This window comes from Thunnus maccoyii, chromosome 14, assembly GCF_910596095.1.
Source record: "Thunnus maccoyii chromosome 14, fThuMac1.1, whole genome shotgun sequence".
Lineage (NCBI taxonomy): Eukaryota > Metazoa > Chordata > Actinopteri > Scombriformes > Scombridae > Thunnus > Thunnus maccoyii.
In genome coordinates, this window is record NC_056546.1 from 21,536,103 (window position 1) to 21,561,607 (window position 25,505).

Sequence of the window (25,505 nt, forward strand, 5' to 3'; positions counted from 1 at the left end):
TTGTGTTTTTCAATCAGTTTTTTTTCCTTGATTATATAAATTATGCACATTGTGAAAAGTATTGTTCTCTAATTATTATTTCTACTTTTAAACTTGCATAAACCTTAAATCACCTCAATGACACCTCACTACTTAAAGATTCCCACTTCACCTTGAGGCGTCTCTTTAAATTTCCATTGGTTGGTAGTTGAGAGAAGCACTGAAGAGGGAAATAGATGATAGAGGCCTTTCTGTCTGGGCCAGGGCTGTGATGCAGAGAGCTGGTCTCATTGATAATGCATCAGGAGAAGAAATCCATCAGGACCACATCCATTTAATGCATGAAGCAGACATTTATGTATGAAAGTGCACGTGGCCTCTTGCTCTGAACCTGTGGCCAGGCTAAGTGGGGGCTGTCCTCTCCAGGTTGTCACCGAGTACAGTAGCTCAGGTCTCAGGGACACAGCGGCTCCCCCAGAGATCACTCCTGCCCAGTTCCAGACAAAAGGATGAAACATTCATGAGGTTTCCTTTTCGACAATGCCAGATCCAACATTGGTTACGGTGGCCTCCACACCTCTTCTTCCTCACTCCTCTTCACCCCCCCCCCCCCCCCCCCCCACCCTCGCACACATCATCATATCTGTCGTACCACTTGATAGAGCTTTCAGGTGAAAACATAAACCCGGTGTGGAGTGATTACCAAATGTGCTCTTGCGGAGGAAGGACTGGCATTTCTCTCTCTTTGTTGTGCATCTGACCTTTGAAAATATCACAGATTAAATCTTTAATTATTTATGAAGGCTAGTGGTGGTGATGGGGGAAGGGGGGGGGGGGGGGGGGGGGGGTGTTGCCACATGTGATGGGGCATTCTTAATGTAAGAGAAAAGACCAATGTTTTGGTTGTTGTAGTAATCAGACCAGCACGTATAAGATGTCCAGTTTGCTATTTGTCCTCATCAGATATTTTTGTTTGAGGACAGTCTCTTTTGTGTGATCTGCACTTTCAGTGTGTAATCTGTCCTTTCAGATATTGTGATGTAGAGTTTAAATTTTAATATTGGACTCAAGTAGGAACCTCTTCGCAACATGTGTTTCAGACTGTTTAGTGAACTTCAAAACAGCACCCCTCAGATCTTCCCAGCTCCACACATCACCTACCCTCCTGCTGTAAACATCCCTGACACATTCATTTTGAAATAATCAAATAATCATGATTCAAAAATATAATAGATAAACAAACAACAAAGAAAATAACTATGCTATATGGGAAAAAAGTAGTTCCCGGGAGAATGGTTTAACCAGTGTTTGATATGCAAATTCTCCTTTTCATTGGAACCAACAGTAAATGTCAGGAGGGGACACCAGGGAGGGGCTGAACATCTCAATTAAAGAGCGCTAACATGCATCATTCCAAACAACCCATGAAATGAAAGGCATCATTTAGATTGATCTACGGCATCAGTGAGAATAAATCAGAGCAGCAACCTAATAATGCAACACTCCAGGGTGCGTCTGAAAATTGCAGATAGGAATTCAGAACAGTATCTGCATAATGATGTTCCCCTCGATGAAATTGTTGATCAGTGTTTGGGAAATGGGTACTGTCGCTGTAAAATTGCTAAAGCTAAAATGTTTCTGTGGTGTACCACTGTAGGTGCTGTAATGGCTGAATCATGCTAAAAGTTTGTTTTCTTTGGTTCAAACTGTGGTTAAAGACAATGAAATGATTTGTGTGCACTCCCAATTAACCTTCTCCGGTGTTGGTGCCAGTTAAGCACTTTCAAGGAATTTGTAAATGTGCTCCTTGGCATACTCGGCCTATACTGTATATTGAGAAGGCATTTCAAGGTGGCTCTTGGCAAATTTTGTAATTCTGTGTTTTCCAAGTGTAGGAAACTGCTGACTGTCTGTCTATTGTTTTAGATTATCCATAACAACCTGTGGTTAAAGTGATCACCTAATTAGCTAATATCCTAATGGTTCTGATTATGTTCAGACTTCTAACAAACTGCACCACAGATATTTTGGTGTCTTTGAGACCTCTTTTTTGAGGCATTAGAAAGCTACTTAGTTAAAAGAATGTACACTGGTTAGTAGTAGCGCTTACTTTCCTCATCAATTATGTTTTGTGTCTCAAAGTTAACACACAACCTCTCCCTTTCCCTCCATCAGCAAATGAATGTATGTTGGCATGGTCCCCTCACACAATTTGATGGGTGAAGGCTTTTCATGTCAGCTCAAGTTTTATAGATGGTTTCTATTTTGATCAGGTGCAGTCCAGAATAATTTGTCTTGCTACCCTAAAGGACACATCTTTGTACTCATTACTCTTGTGTCTAAAAATTGCCCACTTACAAGTAGGGAGACATTCTTTAAAAATTACTCAAGTGAACATAAATGTACTAACTTTCATCAATCAGAATCTGAATGTATTTGCCCGGTATGAAAAATGTACTGGGATTTATCTCTGTGACATCAATGCAGGAACATAGCAATATCTCACAGTTTAATAAGACATATTTGTTTTTATTGTGTAGCAACAACAGGACCACAATTTTTCTAAAGCAGACAGTGCAAGTTACACAGAATCGACCATACATGTTTTTATCCAGTTTGTTCAGAAAGGCAGCATGTTTACTACAAATGTGGGAGAATACGTCTCACATCTAGATTTACATGTTCAACACAGAATTAATGTTGATAGCTAAGTGTTAGGCACACAGTATATGACAGTATCAAGGGGTTATATTAACAACCCCCACTGAGAATGACCTAATTAGCTGACCAAGGAGGGGGTGAGATGTTAGAAGGCCACGCCATGAGGGGTCATACCACTAATGTCACCTCAGATTGTTCTGTTTGCCTTGTTTTATGGACTGAGTACTCATGTAGAAATATTCTACATATTTTTGCGTCATTAGATGCTTTTTATTTTCCACTAGATCTACTGTACATTGTGAACCACCCTTTACTGGTAACATTTTGATCAGACTTTTGCCTGGTCAGAACATTCTGTCTCACAGTACGATGCTGTTGTGGGGCATGACCACCAGTTCTGCTCAGACTGTAATCTGGGACAGTCTTGCTTGTTAAACTGCTCAACATATTCTCCAGCATCCAATGCAAATGCAAACGCAAGATGTTGAAGATTAAAAGAATTACTTGGAATTTGAAAAAAAAAGACTGCATTTAAGGCTTTAGATGACCCAGTTTCCAGGCATCCATCCAGTGGCTTAGTTGCTCTGGAGGCTTCTGAATATAGTGTTTGTGAATTCACTATGCAGTATGCAGTGTGTGTGTGTTTGTGCACATGTTTGAGAGTGTGTGTCAGTAGTCCTGCGCATGCACACATACATGCAAATGTTTTTGTGTGTGTGTGTGTTTCTTTTCTTGCTTATATGCAGTGTTTTATTTCGCTTGTGTTGTTTGGAACACATTCTTAGATCTCATCAAAAAACAGTGACCTAGATATAATTAACCCCCTCAAACCAGCAGAAAATTGTATTTAAAAGTAGCACAGCACCCATCAATCTGCTCTGCATGTCAGCACGGAGCAGCTCCCCATGTTAAAGTCGAGTTCCTAATAGAGGGAGATATCGTGGACTCCCTGCAGCATGTCGGGCTGGCAGTACACAAGGCAAGGGCTCAGAGAAATGTAGTAGACAGGTGATGGAATGAATAAGCTTGTCTTAAGGCAGTCTCCTGGCTGACAGGTACTCCACATGAAACACATGAATTCTAGAAAATAAGGGCTTCTGTTATTGCTAAAATGAGTATCACTCACTGAATAGCAGAGAAACAATTAATGCCCTAAACCATGGCGTTCGCTTCTGTGGCAGCATGACACAGAAATGCTTGAGCGGGATTCGATTTTCATTTATTCTTGCTGAGATAGAGGAATAACATAGCCACTTTCTAGGACATTATAAGGTGCAATTTTCCATTGGCTAAACAGTTCCCCTCGTCTCCTTTGAGCTAAATGAACCTACACGTCACACATGTCCCCTTAAAGAATCTTCACCAGTGCATAAGATCCTGATTACACTCTGCTATTAATCTAATAATCTGATTTAATTTGACTGTTCATTGTTCATGCATATCAATGTGGGAATACAGTTCATGTTCACAACCGTTTTCTTCAAAATGGAAGGGTGACTTATGGATGCTTTAGTTATTATGATGATAAGCAGACGTTAACCCATGTGTATTCTATCTGATCAGATCAGTCATTTTTAGTGTTCACTTTCTTCACACTCTCATGAGATTGATTTCCTCTGAAGACCTCTTAGAAGATCAAGATCCTCTTAGTAGCTCACGCATGTATCTGATTGCATAAATTACAAGTTAGATCAACTGTTTCTCACATGCTCACAGCATGTCATGAAGTGAATGCGTAGTCGTAAAAGGGAAAATTAATTCAAGGATATGAAATGTGGATTGATATGATTACAGGCAGAGATGTAATGCTACTTTGAAAAGGAAATTATCCACTGCACATAATGATTAATCATACTTAAGAAGGTTAAATTCACAGGATTTCAAGCAGCACTCTCAGTTGCCATTAGGCATCTCAAAATCTCACTTATAGTTTTACACAACAAGGTTCAAATGATTACAGGCTGGGGGCTGATTGGCTGAATTTTAAGTATATTCTTGTCTTAACAGTAGGTGGAATAATACAGTTTTTTTTATAAGTACACTAATACAATCAGGTCTTCTAGCAGGCTTTGTTTCAAGAATTGAAATTAATTATACATTTTTTGTCACTGTACATAAAATGTAGCATAAATTGCATGGCATATACTCAACAAGAAAGTTTTGTCTGAGTTATTTTTGATATGGGCATCCATGCTATTACTTGATCCTGGAGCTGATATTTTCTTAAAACCAAGTTTAACAATGACACTAAGGAGCAGATTTGTCCTTTTTGTCACGGATTCTGCACAACATAATGACTAACTCTTACAATGCTTATGTTTTACAAGACAGCAATATTCTGCACAGAGTCTTTTTCCTCTTGCTTTTTTCCTGCACACTGCGGCAGTGCTGCTGATGCGTGGTTTCCACAACCTCCCTCTGGGAGGTGTGAACCAGGGGAAGGGAAAGGTAGAGACAGGAGAAAGAGGAGGCGGGGAACACAGAACGCAGTAAACTTCAATAAGCACAATGTCCTCATCTTCTTGTTCTGGAGATCAGAGCTTCCAGTTTTTGTAGAGGAAATGAAGCATTGGTAATCCAATACCCCTGATATTCTGAAAAGTATGTCTAGTAAGTTGATTAGATGACGGGGTTATCATGCATAGCTGCACACTGTGATTATGGTAGGATCTGCACATGCAGTCATCAAACCTGCTGATTTTGTTTGATGAAACAAAGCAAACCCACTTGTAGGTTGAGATGCAAGCAGACAAACTGTGCCTCCATCCTCTAGGGGTATTTTATGATAGAGCTAGAAGATAAACGTCAGAACCCTGTGTCTTTTGGACTTTGTTGTAGACTGGTGCATCCCAGAATGTGAAGAATTAAATAAGTGAATATGTGTATGATAAAATATCTTTTCTCAGTCCTCGTCAGAATGGCAAGCACTACTGAGAATCCTACTGGCACACAGTCCTACCCCGGGGCTTGGGGATTACATGTGCTGCGTACACGTTAAAGCCTCTAAACCCTCGCCTCCGTAGAGCTGATCTGACTGCACAATCCCCCTCACTCTCAGCTCCACTCCACCGACCATTAGTCCTCCGTTCTCCCAGGATGCTGGCTGCTTACTTCCAGATCAGCAGAGCTCTGCAGTGCCCGCGAAGGTCGGACCATGAGTAAATTTGTCAGCTTGCCTCCGTGTACACTGGATCACCGGGGAGTTGACCCTCTAGCTCACCATCAGTTCACTATGGACAGAGTCGGGCATTCTGACTAGAGAGAGGATTTTTCAAAATGAATGTATCTATCTATTTATATACCAGTCTATTTTTGGAGGAAAAACAGGTCAGAAGAGTCGGAGGTAGTGTTTTGCTCATTGCACTTGAACTCCAACACACTTAGACAGGCACACATGCAAACACACACTTATTTATGATCACGTGTCTGCACAACAGCACACACACACACACACCTACACCCACCCACCCACACATACACTAACACACAAAACATATGCAATTTCAAGGGGTGAATTGAGGACCTAGAGCCAAGGAATACCTTGCAGAGCAGAGCATATTCAATTAGCCGCCGGCAGTTCTTCACCCTTACCTATCGTCGTTACATCACATTTCAATATTGCACAGAGGTGTGCCGCCAACGCACTGCTGACACATCAAAGAGCTGCAGCAAATCCACACTACTCCTCGGAGCCTCACAGCTATGTCACAGCCGTTCTTGGGGTAGGTCAGACAGGCGCAGGGAGAGGCCAGGCATGACTAAAGACCTTAGTAGACATATTAAAAAATGGATTCTCTATTTCCCACTTCGATGAGTTAAAGTTATCCGGCCAGCCTGTGGGCAGAGCTTGATGGTTTCCTGGTCCATCATGCCATGGTTAACTCTGAGGGTTAAGGAGAGATGATCTGGATCATAGGATGTGCATGACATGGTAGATGTGATGAATGAATTTTAAGTACAGCACTTTCTCAGACTCTTTTTTTTTTAACTTACTTTTTCTTACTTTGCTGAAAAAGATGCTTAACCATGTCCTCTATCAATGAACTTGAAGTTAATACCCAAGTACATCAGGGCAAGCCTAGTGCACAGCAGGTAGTCAGTCCATTTAGCACAGTAATAAAAGTGATATCCTCAGTTCTTACAAATAAAGAGGGGCAAGGGCATATGGGAGCCAAGAAATTTGTAATAACATTCCTTCAGTCTGTCTTCCATCCCTCTTCAGGCTACTGTAGACTGAGATCTTCATCAAGATGTAGCAGATACAACTATATTTGCAGAAGCAGCATTAACACAGCGAATTAAAGTTAAAACAGTGTGCTCATTTGTTGCCTCTGGGTTTGCCTCCTTACCTCTTCCATGTCTCTTCCCCTCTCTCTGCTCCTCTACTGTTGGCCAAATGAGTTAGGGCTCCAAATTGAATTCTATCTTCATGTATTTCTTCCAGAGGGTTCGCTAATGAAGAATTTAATTATGGCTGAGAGCAAAACACAGGCAACAAAACCCCCTCATGTTTAAAACATATTTGGACTCACTATCTCTCTCTCTTTCTCTCACTCTCTATCTGTGCCTACCTCTGTAAGTTTGTTTTCTGAAAGTTTTGAGGTGAACTGAAGGTAAAACGTACGTTAATATGGTAATCAGAAAGGACTACACCAGAAAATCTCAAGAGTGAGCATACGATGCATGCATGATCTTGATCAAAGTCAGGAGGTTCGACTATGTTACAGGCTTGTTTGCTCAATAAAAAAAATCAGTGCCTAAATCCCCCAAAATAAGATTAAAATTTGATGACTGTAGCAATTGAAATAAAAGCACAACTTCATTAGTGCTCTGTGTCTTTTTACTTCGACTCTCTCTGAACATTACTTACCATGATATTCTACAATTATGTCTCTTTTAGCACTTTGTCCAGGGGCTTCCTCGAATATCGTTCTGCTGCCTGGGGGTTTCTCCCTTCTGCAGCCTGTTCTGCTCACACACAGTACCTTTTCCCCCTCTCTCCATCATGCAGACCTTCTCATCTTGTCTCCGTTGGCCAACCCTCCAGCAGCTATTTGTCACAAGCAGATGTTTCCGAGAACCATGACCTCCAAGTGTGGTTGCTGGGGAATGGGAGTTTGGCGCCAGCTCTGATTGGAAACCTGCAGAGCAGAGAGTGCATGGTCAAGGTGAGTAATACTAGCTCTTCGCAGGTCCTGAGGTCAGCTAATCTCCCATGGCAATCAAGAAGGTAACAGAACAAGTGAGAGGTCCCTGAGTGGGGCCGACCAGGCCCTGACATAGAAGTGATGGGGCCAGACTGAGACAGACTTTCAGGGACGCTATTTAATGTCTCCTCTCTAACTGTCTTGCACATTGCTGTTATGTGATATGTTGATATGTCTACATAATGGCATCAAAGGTGGCTACAGAAATCTACTCATGGTAAAAATATGCAGATGCATGTTATTATGGCTGTAGCCTGTAAGTAACTGGGAAACAGGGAAACTGTGGACTGTGTTGGATACATAACATAATAATAATATTATACATAATATTTAATAATCTAAGTTTGAGTAGGATGAGTTCATTGTTGTTTTGGCTCTGCACATGAGATTCATTGACAATAAGAAAATATTGAAAATCGCCAGCCTTATCCTTTAATGTTTGTATCACGTCTGCTACCATTGTGTTTACAAGGAAGCACGTGCACGCCATGCTATGCACGCTATGATGTGATATACGTTTTTGCCAGCTGCAGAGGGTGTTGGTGGTAACGTGCTCTACAAGTAACAATAGAAGAAGGCCGCCAGCCAATGTAAACAGTGCAGGTCTCAGAACATTCAAAAACAAAGGCTTTCTTTTATGGGGTAGGAAATACATTCAGCATGTTTGTTTGGCATTAAAGATACAGATAGATTTTTTTTTTTTTTTTTGAAAAACAACAAAATCCAGTGTTGTTACAATTAAAACTCCACGTGGTACCTTTAAAATGACAGTCAGACTCTCTTGATCTCTCACTTTCACTCTCTCTCTCTTTATCTCTCCCTCATTCCTTTTCACACACACACACACACACACACACACACACAAACGCACCTGCTGATTTGGCTGAGGCTGGTCATCTTTGGCAACGGTTTTTGCTGTCACCTCACACCTTGCAGGTCATGTGTTATTACAGGCCATTGTTGTGCTCCCACCGCCACAAGTGAAATGATTTCCCAGCGGCCTGTTGCATATAATAATTTTTAAATTGGAGAGAGGTAGAGAGAGACAGGAAAGATATGAGGAAGTACTGTGGGCCAAAGAACTGTCATACAGTACATAATGAGCCATGTTCAAGCCAGTGTTCCTTGTGCTCGGTAGGCATCTTAGTCCACTTATTTAATGTGTGCACTGTGAAAGTACTTCTGCCAGTAAATCTTGTCTGTTTACAGTGAAACCGTGTTTGTTTCCAATTAAAAATACTGAATTTACCTTTGAAAATAAAAGCGTTAATACAAGCTACAGATGTAAGTGCACTGAGGATAGACATTTACAGCCTCAGCTGCTATTCTACTGACGTACCTTGATAATATGATCACACATACTATATACCCAGAGATTTTACCAGGTAGTTCAAATATTAAAGCATTAAATGTATGTAGGGGAAGCAAATGAAACAAAATCGTTATTGTCAGTGTTAAAGGATTACATGCTCCAGAAGAAAGAGTGTAGCGCTAAACGTTTATGAAGAGCATTTTCAGCATGTACAGTATAAAACAGTTGTTGTTGGGTATAAATGTAATCCAGTGAACTCAGTCATACAGAATGTAGTTACATGCTAATGCCTGAGGATTAGGGCTGTACATGCATGTGCTGAATATATTCCAAAATATGTCCACTTAATCTTGTCCATTATGAATATGACATTATATGTGATTTCTAACCACATGCAGTGTCATAGTGATATGAAATATATGATAGATGATAGATGCTAACTCTGTAGTAATACCTCATTTAATTTTAATTCTCTTCTTGTGTCCTACTTTTCAGTCATTGGTATTCGTGTATAAGCTATAATATATTTAATAGTACCTGTCTGCATTACATACCTTTTGCATCACCTTTCTGTTAATAATAGCCAGTCAGCAGCTGGAAAATAGCAGGATCAAATAAATTACAGTTAAGACACAACATTACACATCTTAAGAAAGTGTTTGATTTTTTATTACAAATAAAACTAAATGGGAATATGTACATATATTGACAAAAAATTAAGTTGCTGAGGATTTAAATCAATTTACTAAAACAAAACTTTCCAATAGATGATGAGCCTCTCATAAGAAAATTACTGCCACCTCTGTGGCTAAAACATCGTCGTCTATATTCCCAAAGAGGCGAGAGGGAATGTGGTGTGACAAATGCTCCTTATGATGATATACAGTACATACTGTAATTCATTAAAGGATGCATGTTGAATAATATCCTAACGTAATGAAGATGATAAAGAGCACTCATCCCTTTCTCCTCGAATTACTGCACAAGCATGGACTGTGGTTGCATAATTAATATGTTCTGAAATCAGTAATTAATAGAAAGGTTGGCATGCACATAATTCTGTGATTTAATCTATTAAGCCATGGATTTCAGAGTCAAGTCACTCTGCCATGAAACCACTTGGAATTTAAATTTGTGCTTTCATGAGCTGTTGTTAGCCTTTACGTCTTCCCTTCTCCCTCACTTTATCTGTCTCACTTTGGTTAGGTTTTTAATGAAGATTTCGAGGCTGGAGCTGATGACGAGTCTATTTCCCTGGACTTGATTCAGCTGTTTCTCCATCTGGCGTTTGAGCACCTGGGGTAAGCCTTCCTCTACAAACTGCTTTTCCCCGCCTTTCCAACGTTTCCCCCTGTTAACCAACTCTTCATTTTTGTATGCTTTGTTTTTCTTCGCTCTTCTTCTGCGCCTCTACTATCTTGTAGTTCCCAACTCTCCTGTTTGCATTTTAAGCAAAACATTAACATTTTCAAAATAAAAAATGACAATTCTAGTTAACATATGCACCTTTTTCCTGAAAGAAGTTGATGATTATACAGGCACAACATAATTCTCACATTCAGGGAGATCTGAATTACACAATATCTTTTGACTTCATGCATTTACATCATTGTGCATTTCCAACTCTTAATTTCACTTAAATTTTTGAGTTCCCCAACATGAATGTGAGCACTAAGCAATATGTGGTGAATCAGTCTTGCAATTTGCAAAGTGAACAGCCTGAGAGGCCAGATTTGATAACATAGTGTAGCACAGAGCTCCTCAACCCTAATGAACACTACAGATGTGTCAAGAAGTGGAGGAGGGGTATGCCAACGGCAATGTAAACAGCAGCCAATTACCTGCCTGGATGACGATTCTTTACTCCTGCTTAGTGCATACACGTGAGGAGGCCAGCACATCTGCTGCAAGGACTTGCACCGGTGTACTACACACACCAATATCAACCAAGCAACTGCCATTAGACACACTGCATGTCGAGCATGTCTTTTTCACCTTCAGTTTGTGTATTCCGTAGATTTTGTAATGAATATAAATATGAGAATACATATAGAGTATGAGATGCAACTATGGTCATACATATAGTAGGTAGTTGCTTTGTAATTGATATGTTTGAGTTTTGACCAATGTTTAAAAAAAAAACTTTCGTTGCACCAATTTACTATTTATTCATTTTTTGCCACAGCATACGTAAACGTTCTAGTTCACATTAGCATTACAGTTATTCTTGTGGAATTGTTATTAAGCAAGACAGACAAAGTAGGATTCAAACAGCAGTAGAGAAGGAGAAGGAGAGAGAAAGAAAGAGTGAGAGAGGAAGACTTGCCATCTGGATGTTTCCTGATCTCAGCCTCAGGCAAGACTGGCCGATGTGAAGGGCTGTAATCTAGATGCTGTATAGTTTAGTTTTGTTCTTTATGTAAGAGTTATATAACAGATGCACTCAAGGTGCTCATTGCCCCCACATTTTGGAACCAACTTCTTTAACATATTTTCTTTCACCTTTTAAGAGTAGGTCTTTCTCCTAAACAGACATATATGCTCTCTTGTGTACCAAATTATGTTCTTAAAAAATAAGATTTAAAAAGCTGGCTTCTCTTGCTTCAGTGACTTGCTTATGGATAAATATTTTTAGGCTGCATTTATTTAGTCCTTTAGCTCTCATACTGAAAGTTCATCATTCAAGTCTTTGAGAAAAGAAAGGGCAATTATGCCCACTCACTAAAGAGAGAGGAGCTAAAATTTTAAAAAATGAATCACTGAATCAGATGTTTTTTTTTAAGAATTTAATGTATTCAGTTCTGCCAAGTTTAATGCTGTTGCAGAACGCTTCACTGTGTTCAGTGAAAAGGCTCTGTCCTTCAAAATGTTGTGATATACTGTTACAAAAAAAGACATCAGCATACATCTTACCCTCAGGTGATCCTTTAGCTCTGGTTTCTCTCAAAATAGCTCCTTATTCGTTACGTATGGACCAAATAAAATTGAATAAACATTAGATCTTGATCCCAAATGCAAAACATTTGCACACACGGAGCTTGTTTTCCAGCCTGTCTGCCTATAGTCATGTAGCCGATGCATTTAAGAGTGCCTGAAAGGCAGCATAGCTTTCATTTGGTGTGGTTGGACAGTAATGCATGGTGACAAGTCTTGACTGAAAGTATCTCATTATACTGCACTATAAAATAAAAGAAATCAATGTTAGTGATGCCTGGCTTCCCACCAAAAGAGATACAGTGCAGCATAAGTCGTCTTGCTTCCACATCCACAGTGCAATACCTTTAAAAATAGAGAATGTGACTATTTTTATTAAGAGATATTGCTGATGCATGCTTCTGAATTGAGTAAATAAGAACATCCTTATCAGAGAGGGCAGGGTGTTTGCAGAGATTCATTTCTTTGAATTCAGCGAGCTGTAAAAGTGGTATTCCTGCCCGCAAGTGGAAGAAGAGCTAGTAAATGCACTGTTGAGAGATATACTGTGGGACAGCTACAATATCACTGACAGAAGGAACATGACTCTCTCGAGTCCATAATCATATTTCACTGTGGAATGTGGTGATTCTGATACGATGTAAGTCTGTTTTGTGCTCCGAGGCAGAACACAGGCACTATTGTCTCAAGGGTTTCACAAGGCCTAAATCTCATTACCTTTAAGTGCTATAATGCTGACATGCAAGTCGACAGTGCCATTGCCGTTGTGAAGCACAACGCACCCAAAACTAAAGTGGCCTGACTTAATTCTATCGGGACAAAAGCCAGTGCCCATCCAGGCCTCCCATGGGTGTAAATTAGTTACACCCCTTTCTCTCTGAGGCCTCTGAAGCCCCCTCACTTCTACTGCATAGGGTTACAGCATGTCTCTAGTGGCAGGGCTTACTTAAAGGTGCAGTGTGTAAGATTTAGTGGCATCTAGCATGAGAGCTGAATACCCCTCCTCTGCTTCCAAGCGTGTAGAAGAACCTACGGTAGACGCGAAACTCGTGAAAAACATGAAGGCCCCCCTCTAGAGACAGTGTTTGGTTTGTCCTTTCTGGGCTACTGTAGAAACATGGCGGTGCAACATGGCGGCTCCGTGGAAGAGGACCAATTTCCCATGTAGATATAAAGGGCTCATTCTAAGGTAACGAAACACTAATTACACACTAAGTAAAACATACTTATGAATGTTATATTCCATTTCTGCCAACAATAGATGCCACTAAATTTTACACACTGCACCTTTAAAGCCCAACCCACATACTGTACCAAGACATGAGCTATCTTTGAAAATAACCTTGAGAAAGTAGGGCTGGAGGGGAGGGTTTTGGTACACTTGATTTGTCTCCTCTATAATAAGACTACATGATTTGGCCTCTCCAGAGAGCCTGTCACAGTGCAGTCAATGCTGAGTGTTGCCCTCTAAAACTATTGGAAGGCCAACAATGCATTTAATGGTTTGGCTTAATGCGGTGCAGTTATGTAAGCTCTGTGTTTAAACAAAAATGAAAATGTGTGGGTGACAATGAAATAGTACATAACCAAGCACCTTATTAACCAGATAAATATGGCACAATTTTGTGTTACACAACATTTTAACTGTATGTTCTGCCTTCAAAACCCCGCAAGAGCAGCCGTTTTTTTTCAAGAGAAGCTTTTTAATAGGCCTATTGGGGAATTTTATTTATGGGTAAGTCACTGTTCTCTGTCTCAGCTGCCTTGTAAAGCCAGGAGAGAAACTAAGCTATCTGATATTGTTTGTACAATGCTAGATAGGTGAATATGTCTACTATATTTTGTACACACTGTTCATGTGTGTTTTCATATACAGTACAGACCCATCCCTATGAATACTAATACACCAACACCCTGCGATACACACTTTCTTCTTTCAGAGCTGCCCTGTGGCCAGCACTACTGTCAGCTCTGTGACGCCTTCCATGAAATATTCACAATACCACGAGTCATGTTCAGACATCAGGGAGATCTGTGCTTGACTATCCTGTTCCCAGATCAGACCTGGCTAAGAGGAGTCACTGTTCACTTTGATCCTCTGCTGGGCCTCTTGACTAAAAGCTGTCTCTCCCCATGCCAAGCCAGCGCCATATACTATACACTGCTCCTTGTTTTCTTGTTCTACTGGCCTCGTCTTTCTGTCTTACTTCAACACTGACTAGTTGCTACCTAGTGTTAGATAAGTCCTGAATGGATAAGAGATACTGGATGAAAGAGAAAGACAGATAAAAAAGAGGGGGAAAAACAGCTTTGAGCACCTTTACTTTCATTGAAGCAACAGTGTATTAGCCCTGATATCTTGTTTATGTACAACTCATTTTGTTGTCACTGTGAACATTTGCTAAAGAGGTGCCTCAGGAGCTGTCGATTAGTGGCAGAGTACGTACAGTATGTGATGTTGGTTCAGGGTCTCAGTTGTAGAGACCATAAATTAACAGAAACAAAGAATATTATCTCTCTCAGCAGCAGTGATTAATCTCACTTTGGGCTTTTAACTCTGTACCCAGGTAGCAGCATGTTCCTAAATCAGGCAGCATTTGCCTGGCCATTTATTTATTAGAGAGCCCTCAAGAACATCCGCGGACACTTCAATTGCTGCTGAAAAAAATGTGTCTCTTATGTTTTGCTACTCATTAAATCCAGTACCAAATGGCACTTGAGTTGTATCACATACTTGGCATTCACAGTGGAACCATTATATAGACAAACACAAGCCGTTTTGAATGACAGTGCAATTTGATTTTGTTCTCAGTAAAAGGCCATACATTATTTGTCGATGATTCTCATAAAGCCTCTAAACTTATTGTGCACACTTGCACTACAGCAACAGTTCATTTACTGTTGTGCCCTAAAAGGCATTTTCTCTATCTGTAGGGGAAATTAAGTGATTTCTCTTTGTTCTCAGTCACTACAACAGCATAAATGGGCTTTACACATCTGCTCTTTTACTCATTATGTCCAAACTATGTCCTGTTTTCTCAGACAAAAGTTCTCTCAAAGGTTTAGATTCATGTGACTTTCCTCAGAACCAGGAGCCAACTGTCAAAAAAAGCCATGCTTTGATTTTGTTCCACCTCAAGTCAGTGTGGTCATTAGTGTATATGCCTGCTTAGAGTATTAAGAGGTTACAGTTCATCCCTCCTAACTAAAGGTATTCAGTACTTTTAAAAACAATGTGAGGGGAAAGTCCTTCAAGGTCAAATAGGGCTTCCCGAAGGCATCACAAACAGTACATTTGTTGTGCAAAATAGTAGACTAATAACATCCTGTACATTAAAGTGTCCTTCAGCATCTGATACCAGAACATGTCCTCTGCCCTGTCAGTCCCCAATGGTGAACCCCAAACTGATCAATAGAAGTAGGGTCTGTCTAAAGATAAGCAGCTGTGTGTGCAGATATACTTTCTCACTTGGCATCACTATTCTGTTGGTCTGTTATTTCTGCAGTTGCAGAGCGTGGACTGTCTGTTGTAGAGTGCAATGAAACTGACATTTCTTTTGTAGAAAGCACCAGTATCTTCTATTTTTTACCCTAGATTGTTAGGCAAGAGAAATCTTTAATGACAAGCACTGTTCAACAGCCTTAAAAGGCAAAACTTTTCAAGAACATTGTGTCCTTGCTTTTTTTCTTTTTACCCACTAGACCTATTCTGTACTTACGACTGAGTGAATAAGTGGCTGATATTGACTTTGGTACACAAATGTCAATGAAGACTGAAAGACAATGCTTTGCATAGTTGTGACAAGCAAAAAGTCACTCTGGCTATGAGAGCAGAGGGTGGTTATTGAACCTGGCACTCATCTCACCAGAGAATTGAAATGTTAGTGCATGCTGTTAACAGACCTCCTAATCAATGATGGACAAACACCAAGAATTCTCAGCGGGGACTTTGCTCTGCTTCACACAAAGGACTAAACAAGGACATCCTGTAGCCCCTCTCTGAAAAGAAATAAAAATATACCACCAATGTTTTAAAGCTTATTGATGAATACAAATCGGAAATGTTGCTTTGTCATCCAAGGGACAAATTAAAATCTTTCCTCAGCTTGAGAGTGCAATTAAAACTCTATAGTGGCAGTGACTTGACTTGGTCCTTTTTTAAACCAATCTCAAACTTGTTTGAGTCCGTTAATGGCACATAATTATGTAAGTGTCCTTATATTTGAATTGCCTTAATGAGTGTAATTTGGAGCGGTGTTTCCAGGATCTAGAGGCTGCAGTGTTGTTCTTTTGACACCTGCTGCCCTTCGGAGAAGCAGGAAGCCCTTTCAAGAAAATGTCTACTAATAGAACCAATTAACCAGTCTGACAAGTTCCCATAGTAATCACCATTGAAAGGAGATTGGGTTGCACTTAAGGCCAATCAAAGAGACAGGCAATCAGAAATTAAAAGACCATTAGGTTTTTAGCTTTCACTGTGACTTATGGCCATTGCAGAGTGGATAGGAGAAATTGAATGGCCATTATTTCCTATTGGAAATGTTGCTAAATGTATGTGAGAAAAATAAATTATTCATTGAAAATTTTGATTTGGAATTACCACATGCCACATAGCTTTGATGATGTTTGTTGCTGATGTTTGATGGCAAACATCAGTTGGTGTTGTAAGCATACAACAACATACTGTAGAGGCCCTCTATTACTGAAAACAAGGCATTCAAAAAAAAATCAGATTCGGGAAGAGTTGAATGAGGACACATCAAACAACAAAGCATAAAACAAGAAATGATATGGCAGCTCTAACTGGATGCGATATAGATGATCAGGAATTGTCCTGATTGCAATTGGAGGTGATCTCTAATCAAAAAGATTCAGTCTGACTCACCAGATGTGGACAGCTGTGCCTTACATCCATGTCTGGTGTACTCTGTTACCTTCGACCTTCCCCTCTGATATTTTATAAGGCATATTCAAACTGTTTTTATGTATGAAATAATAGAATTACCATTTTCATTGGTCTAATGAATTCAAACACACCGCAATGTTATTTTCACCTTTTACAGAATGATTGCCAGTTCTACCAGACCTTTCTCCTGTAATGGCAAAGTGCAAGTGTTGTGTGAATATGGGTTTGGCAATGGAAGAGTGGATATCAGTATTATTTGCTGAATGAGGCTGGCAGGAAGTAGGAGCCAGGGTTTACATTAGCTGGCATATGCCAGCTTTTTGCAGGTATCACATATAGTATTCCAGATGAAAATATCAATGGCCACAATGTCTGGTGGGAAATCCGATAATAGCCTAATAGCCTAATATTGTGTGACCTATAGTATGTTGCCAAGACAACTTTAATATAAACATATTATGCAAAAGTTTGCTTTTGTTAAGGCATTAAAATAGTCACTGACTGTTTGGTCATGTGACTAAGTATGGCACAAGATTCAAAAGCCAGCACACAATCCAGCAACAGTCCTGCAGCTGACACAACTCTGAACCATTTTCTCTCAAGTAACGTTACATCTAGCGTTGGCAAAGTGACACAAATGGATCAGCCCGGAACTCCACGGTTAAATATCCCCGGCCCTTGTGAGAGGTGGGCTTGGGGAGAGGCTTGGGGAGAGGCTTACTGTTTTATTTCTGTTTAAATGTAGGACATTATATGGCTATTTAAAACATACCTCTGGTAGTTGTTATATATGGCCATAATTCTGAATATTAACAACCATATTGACCATCAAAAAAAAAGTCTACCTTAAACTCTGGTAGGAGCAGAGATGTAGTATAACATAGCAGCACTTAAGATTCCTCATCATTTGAGTGGCATGAAAAAACATTTAGAGCGTCTCTCATGACATACTAGAAATGTCATTTATATTGATTTTTATGAAATACAGCACAAATAAAGCAGGAGTGGTAGTCCAGAGAAAGAACTATGGCAGAGATATCAGTATAGAAGAAAGATGTATGGTGTGAATATCTGTCAATTAATTTCCCTCAATATTTTTTTCCCTACATAGTTAAACAATTCTCCATAAAAGCATTCTCATGTCATCAAGTGCTAAAAGAAAACTGTGGCAAACTCATGAAATCTCATGCTTCTTTTGGCTAGTGTGCAGTCTCAGCACAGTATCACAGTTGCTGTGATCAAGGTCAGCTTTCATCCTCCAGACCTGATTTTCCTTGTCAGTATTCCAAGCACCTCAAAAGACACTGGCAACAGTTTTTACTTGGCAGATACCTCCCCGACCTGATAGGGCACATGGAAGAGACGCACTCTGAATAGTCGATTCTTCCAACCTGTGGTCAGCATTCCACATGCGTCCCTTGGAGCTAAACGCTCTTCCTCTGCTCCCCTTTTAAGCCCTCTGACAGGAAGGATGCGATATTGCACCTGGCCTCTTTCATGGCTCCCTCCCCCCTTCACCTCTGCCTCATGGTGGAACTGTTCCACCACTCCACACTAATTGTTCATTCCTTCTCTCCCTCTTATTTCGCTCTGACACCTCCTCCCGGTAGAGCTCCAGTGCTCACGCCTTGAGAAAAGAGGACAAGTCGTTATTCAAACTGTTGTCAAACTGAGTTCATAAGCAAGGACAGCTCTGCACCCCAGAATACAGACACAGTGAATACAGACACAGTGAAATCCGTTTTGATCTGGGCAGAGTTTCAGCACAGCAGATCTTTCTGATGCCAGAATGGTAAACATAACATCCTCCTGCTCAGCGTCAATAAGTCTGTGCTGTTTAATGAAGCCCAATCAGCGGGAACAACCTGGCAAAAGATCTCAATCAAACTTCATCTTCTTATCTAATGACTCCCTGTGGGACTTTCAGGTCCTGGCCTGATGCACCTCTGAGTCCAGCTCCAAGTCCAGCTTGTCTAATAAGAATCCTGGTCCCAAATGTGAACTGGCAATCTGTTCTCATTAAAGTGCACAAAATTAGAAAAAAACACACAAGCATAATGAAATGCACAAAAATAAACTTAATTTGGTTACATGGTTCATACTTAAGGGATGATTTCAAATTTGTCTTTTGACCTCAAGGCTATGCTTATTTCAGTTTATCTTCAAATAGTGTAGGTCATGCCAATATTTACACTTACATTACAGTACAGACTGTTCTTTTAATGCTATTGTAGTGTAAATTATGTTTTTTGCACATTATATTACTCAAGGGTCATGGATATTGAACATCATAGTCCAACAATATTCCAGATACAGTACAGTCAAGTATGCAAGGTCAATGAACCAAAAGAAGTGTTATGTTAAAGGGTTTGGTTGGTGATATTCCAATTTTTCTATTGTGTTCCTCTGTGCTGTAGACCTCTGATTTTGTCCAAAAACTATTAAAAACATGTCAATGAGTGACACAGCCAAACTGTCTGACATGTTCCTTCAACCCTGAAGAGAGCAGCTACTGTAGCTTGTTTAGAAATGGCTCCATAGAGTAATAACAGCGATAAGATTGTAACTTTCAGGAGAGCGGTTTCCTGTACAGCAGATGCCATTGCGTATGCACGTTTACAGAGCTTCGCTAACTTCTTGTGCTACATATCACAACCTCTTGACTTTGTGCTACATTATACATTTCTCAAAAATCTTCAAGAGGTTTTGACATGTAGCAAAACAAACTAGCAAAGCTTTGTAAACAGAACCACATGTGCAGTGGCATCTGCTGTACAAGGAAGTTCTCTCCTGAGAGTTACAATCTTATTGCAGTTATTAGTCTCTGGAGCCGTTTCTAAACAAGGTACCGTAATTACACTCATCAGTGGCGAAGAAACATGTGACCCAGTGCAGCGGTGTGGCTCATTGATGTGTTTTGGACAACAACGAACGGAGGTCTACCGCACCGAGAAATAAGATATATCAGGCTTTGGATACTCACATGATACTTCTTTATGTTACTCCACTTATTTACTGTGGTTTTCCATTAATATCTAATCTGCATATCAGATGGCATTGGCCATTCCCCCAGAAGCTAATCTGAGCTGTGCTAATCTAATTTTGACTAGGATGAGTTCATTATTGGTTTGGCTCTTATTTGGCTCTTGATTGACAGTAAGAAAAATATAGAAAATTGGCAGCCATAGTTATATGTTGATTAGTTTTTAAATCATTATTCATATATGCCATGGCCACATTACCACAAGCATTGTTAAAGTGGTACATGACTCTAGCTTCCTAGTTCCATATGCAACATTTGTGATATTAGGTGGAACCTTTTAAATGTAAATTTCAAATGATTTTCAATATTTGTGTCTATTTATTGTATACAGCAGATGGAAAATTAATTCAGAGTTTAGTTCACAATATGTATCGTACTTACTTCTTTCCTTCTTGCTTTCTTCGTTTTTTGTCAATACTTATATAATCTGTCACCTCCATCAGTTTCTCCATCTCTTGAACTAGATGCATACATATAATTTGCAGAAAAATAATTAATTCAACAGCCAGCAAAACTTATATTGCAATTATAGGATCATTTTAAAAACAGTATTTGTATTCATTGTCCGTGAGCCTCTTGTCATATGTGAGAGTGATTAGGGATTCATTATAACATAGCCTGACAGTGCTTAGCCTGTGTAATGTGTGCAGTGGATCAATGGTGATTCTCCAGCATGGAGCCTGGCCTTGTCGTGTGGAGAGGGGGTGTGCAGGGAAGGAGCGGGCAGATTAAAGCAGCTTTGTCTGTACGTAAGTGGATTATCAGCAGGTAGAGTGCTCCCTGTGTTTCTGCAGCGATTGTGTTAGTGCACTTCCTGCCTGGCCACAGAGAGGACCATCTGCCATTTAGCTCTGATGGATGGTCCCAAGCAGACGTCAGTCTCCTTTATGCAGAACACCTGCTGAATCCTGATCAGACTGTTGGCTCATATTAGTAAAGCCCATCAGTTTGTCACAATAGCATCCGTGTCTTGCTCCTGAGGTTCAAACAGGAACACCCATGCATATACACACACACACACACATTCCAAACTGTAAAACATGGTGAACAGATATGGGTGCTTAACCAATGTGGCATTGTTCCAATACATACTGCTCCATGTAGACATATAAACAAGCCTCATTATGGGCTGTATTATGCCCACTGCTCATTATATCGGTGAACAGACTGTAATATTTTGACTGGCATCAAATGGATATAGCTGTGCCAATTCCTAACAGGATTGTGTGTCTTGAAGCGTAAGCTCACCCAGTGACAAAGTACAGTATGTCTACTTCATGTACACGAGAGAGAAAAGAGAAACAGAGGGACACACAAGAAAAGAAAACCAGAAGGAGGAAGAGGAGAATGAATATAAGCTGCAGTATATATAGAAAATCATAGCACATATATCAGATTGTACAAAGGATATCAAAGTTCTTCTATAACCTCACGGATCAGACCAGTGGATCATTTAGACATTAGACAGTAGAAACTTTAGAAGAGGAAGAAATAACAGCCTTTTATGTGACACGTTGGGAGATGTAAATCAAGAGAGAAAATTTCTCTGTACATTATAATAGAAGAGAGAAATTCTTTGTGCAAAGAAAGCGGAATCCTTTGACAAATGACAAAAAGATATCTCAGGGTGTCAAGTGACCATCAACTACAGGGAGAGAATTCACAAATGGAAATTTTATCCAGTAAAACAAGTGTACTTCAGTATATCTGAATATTGAAATACAGTATGTGACAGAAGCTACCGCATGACAGCTTATTTAACATTTGAACATCCAAAAAGATAAAAAAAAACACATGCTGACACGTTTTGCTTTTGCAAACTCACTAGTATTTGCACAAATCTATCAATTCCACCGGTATAGCAGTGTAGATTTTTTGATGATATCTAATACATAAGCCTTGTACATAAGCCTTATTTAAGGGCCTGTCATACATGTACATGTGTGCCAGTAGATAAGAAATACTGGTGTATGTTTTATTTGACCTTTTTAACATTGATTACCATCTCTTATTTCACATCATATACAGTATAATACATTTCCAATTCATTGCACTCTTAAAGTACTTTATTTATTTCTTCTATGTCTCCACTAAGTGAAAGCGTTTTTTTGTTATTAAGACATCTATACACTCAACAGCAACAATATGTGTGTGTGTGTGTGTGTGTGTGTGTGTGTGTGTCAGTCACAGAACAAAAACATGTTTTGTTGCAGTGTGAAGGCTATTGACCCTCTCAGTGTGGCAGGAATGCTCTCAGCCAGATCAGAAGCCCTGATAGCCACCAAACGACAGCCAGAAGAAAGACCCTGTCTCCTCCTGACAACCATCTCCTACCACTCGTCACTTTATCTCATCAAGCCTGTCAAGAAATAAATTAGAATACAGCGAATGCAGGGTAAACAGAAGCGGTGTCCTCTGTGACACATATGACATTGGCTGACAATCTTGTTTTGCCATTAGTGCCCATGTAATTTCATGCATGTGCATTTTGAGATTGATTACAGTTTGGTGCACAGCTCTGGTTTGATAATATATGCCGTTGAAATTCAGAGTATGAAAAATAAAATTCCATCATGTCGATGTGATGCACATTATAAATGTAATTGCCACTAAAATTTTAATTCTCAGAGTAATAGAACTTTAATTTATAGGAACAAATTTTTTTTTTTTTTTGAAATAATATTTCAAATTTTATAGTATTAATTTTAGGAAGTATAGTTGTACAGTGTATGTTAAGGAAACTATCCTTGTATAAATGGATTTAAGTATGGATTTTTAAACATGAGTTTTGTGAAAATAGTCCAGGTGTGGTAAAATTGAAGACAAAAACAAGCATTTCTTACCAGCATTTTAAGGTCTAGTGGTCCTCTATTTGTAACACTTACAAATCAGACTCTGGAGTTAGAACAAGTGTGGTTAAAAGTCTTGATCAGAAAAAAAGGCCAGAGTCAGCAATGAGATGGTAGGCAGTTGTCAGAAGGCAATGGGTCATTAGAAACCGACACCAGGTAATGAGCTTAGTAGTAGTAAAGGCTTATGGACAGGTATAGTATAACAGATCCACCAGGTCAAATTTCATGGAAAATGTGCCATTGGAGTGCTTCATATCAGAGGGAAAGACATTCATTGCAGTTTACACCACACATAGGTCTTCGGTTAGCCCAACCTTTGTGTCCTTAGATGTAGGAGTGAAAAAGATGCCTACAAATAAGGATCAAGGATAACGTTCTCAGCTGGTATTTAGTATTCATTTTCAGAAAACAGGGTGCTTCATAAGTTAGAATATTTGCTCACATAAAAATGTTGATCTTTTCTTGTCAGAAACTTGAATTTCTCTATTACAGATTTCAAGAAGGTGAGAGTGCAGATTCCATGATCTTTCACTGCTGTGGCTTCCAGTTGTTTCTGCAGCTCTGCAAACCTGGTCACCCACACTGTTGAACTCTTTAGCGCACAGTGATGAACTCTCTTTTTCCAAATCCTGATTATTCAGGCACTCTGTGCAAGAGATGTGTTTTGTACAGTTCTCCAGAAAAACAAACAAAACAAGATCTTTTATCCATGAGGACACAAACATCCAGACATTGACTTGAGCTTTCTAAGCATCAGCTAGTGATTGCCGTCATCCAGCATGTGTGAAATGAATGAAACTGTCCTGATGGGAGTGTGAGCAGTAAACAGTACCATCAATCAAACTAAATAAGACAGGCAATGCAACAGCTGATGGTGTAATAAGGCATGCAGATGAGAGGGCACTTCAGCATAATCAAAAACTCACTTGCCACTGTGCCTGTGACTACATGACCATGCCAGTGTTTGCATGCATGCCAAATTACCAATAATTTCTTATCATGCCAATAATTCATGCTCATCTGCTTACAGCAAAGCAAGAGTGAACAAACATATTCATTTTTCTGCATTAATTGTATAAAAAAATTATGTTAAGCACCTTTAATCTCAGTGTAGGCTAGATTTTTTACCATGCTCTATGCTGCACTCATCCATTGCATGCTTTATGGTCCTCCAGACAAAGTAATCAGTCCTGGAGGGGAGGATTCCTATCTCACCAATCTGATAAAGATATCAAGCCCATGCCTGTGTTCATCTTGGAGGGCTACACCATGCCTGCCTCTCAATAATAACCCTAAATCTTCACTATAGCCCTCCATCTACTGCTCACTGCCTCAGGCCACTTATATTCTATCAAAACAACCAGCATGGCCATCTCAGTCTCACTACCTGCAGTGCCTTTTACTGCCCTTCCTGTGAGCGCCGGGGCGCTGATGTAACTAAAATACACACCCACTCACCTAACTGCCGACAGGTGGATTGGTTTCCCCTGCAGCACTGAACACACTCCAGAGGGACGAACGGAAAAAACACTGTTTTGCTTTGGTGCCCCAGGTTTCTCATTTCAAATCATCACAGAGAATCAGAGCAACTTTTAAAGTCAGTATTTAATCTTTGAGTGCTTGCTTAACCCAGAGAGTTCTCGGCACATGGTAACAGTCACACCCAGCCGGCATCCGACTGTCTGTCAAATAACCCCCCCCGCCCCCCCTCCCACCCTGCATCTGCCTTTCCTCCTCCTCCCCTTCCATCCCTATTTGACCCAGCACTGCTTTCATCTTCCTCCTCTGAGTACAAAGTGAATGCTGTGCTGCTGCTGGGACCCAGCCAGCCAAGGAAGGAGTCTACCACTTAGACACTGACAACAACCTATAAAATCACCCTCCCTCAACTCTCTCTCACTCTCTCTTCTTTCATTCTCTGCCTCTCTCTCTCTCTCTCCAAGCCCATAAACGCCCAGGCTTCCATTTTGCAGAAAAGACATTTTGCTGTAACTGCTGTGCTGTTCGTTTTCTGGGCTGCAGGATTACAGGTTATTTCCAGGCCTTCAGATATACACTGGCAGACCAGTGTCCCACTGACCCTCCAAAGCCTGCAATTTAGCAGGGTTATTTATGGAGCGAGGAGAACACATCCTCCCTCCTGCTCTCCTCTGCTTTCATGATGCTGGACAGCCACAGAGGCCCCTTCACACTTGTGCCTCAGCCCTCCCCTGCTTGGTGAGCATGGCACTTTCTCTGTGAGTCACAATCCTATTACCCCTCTACGGCCTCGTGGTGGGGCGATAAGAGCAGCCTGGCGCCCTGCAAGAGGGGTAACGCTGAGCCTCCTTTAGCTGCGGTAGGTGGCTTAACTGTAGGAAGAATGCTCCACAGAGCTTTTGGACTCATTTCAGTGGGAATTAACTTTTGCAAAGAGGTGTGTATGTTTGTTAAAGATGAAATTGCCTGCGGAAAAATAAACCAGAATATGGCTGTCCAATCATTTGTAGCATAATAGACACTGAAATAGACATAAGATAAAATTGAGCTGGAAATGGACTTGTGACATCCGTAGAGAAAACAGGACTGTGTTTTAAATATGAGAACAAAAACAATGCATTTTCATACTGAA

At 40.2% G+C, this 25,505-nt stretch overlaps 1 protein-coding gene across 1 annotated transcript in view; it reads left to right on the forward strand.

Moving 5' to 3' along the window:
- jag1b (jagged canonical Notch ligand 1b) overlaps positions 1 to 25,505 on the forward strand; it is a 205,194-nt gene that overhangs the window by 19,861 nt on the left and 159,828 nt on the right. The window contains exons 5-6 of the mRNA XM_042433053.1: positions 7,652 to 7,808; positions 10,366 to 10,460. The gene's annotated coding sequence lies outside the window, so the exon portion shown is untranslated. The remainder of the gene's footprint in view (positions 1 to 7,651; positions 7,809 to 10,365; positions 10,461 to 25,505) is intronic.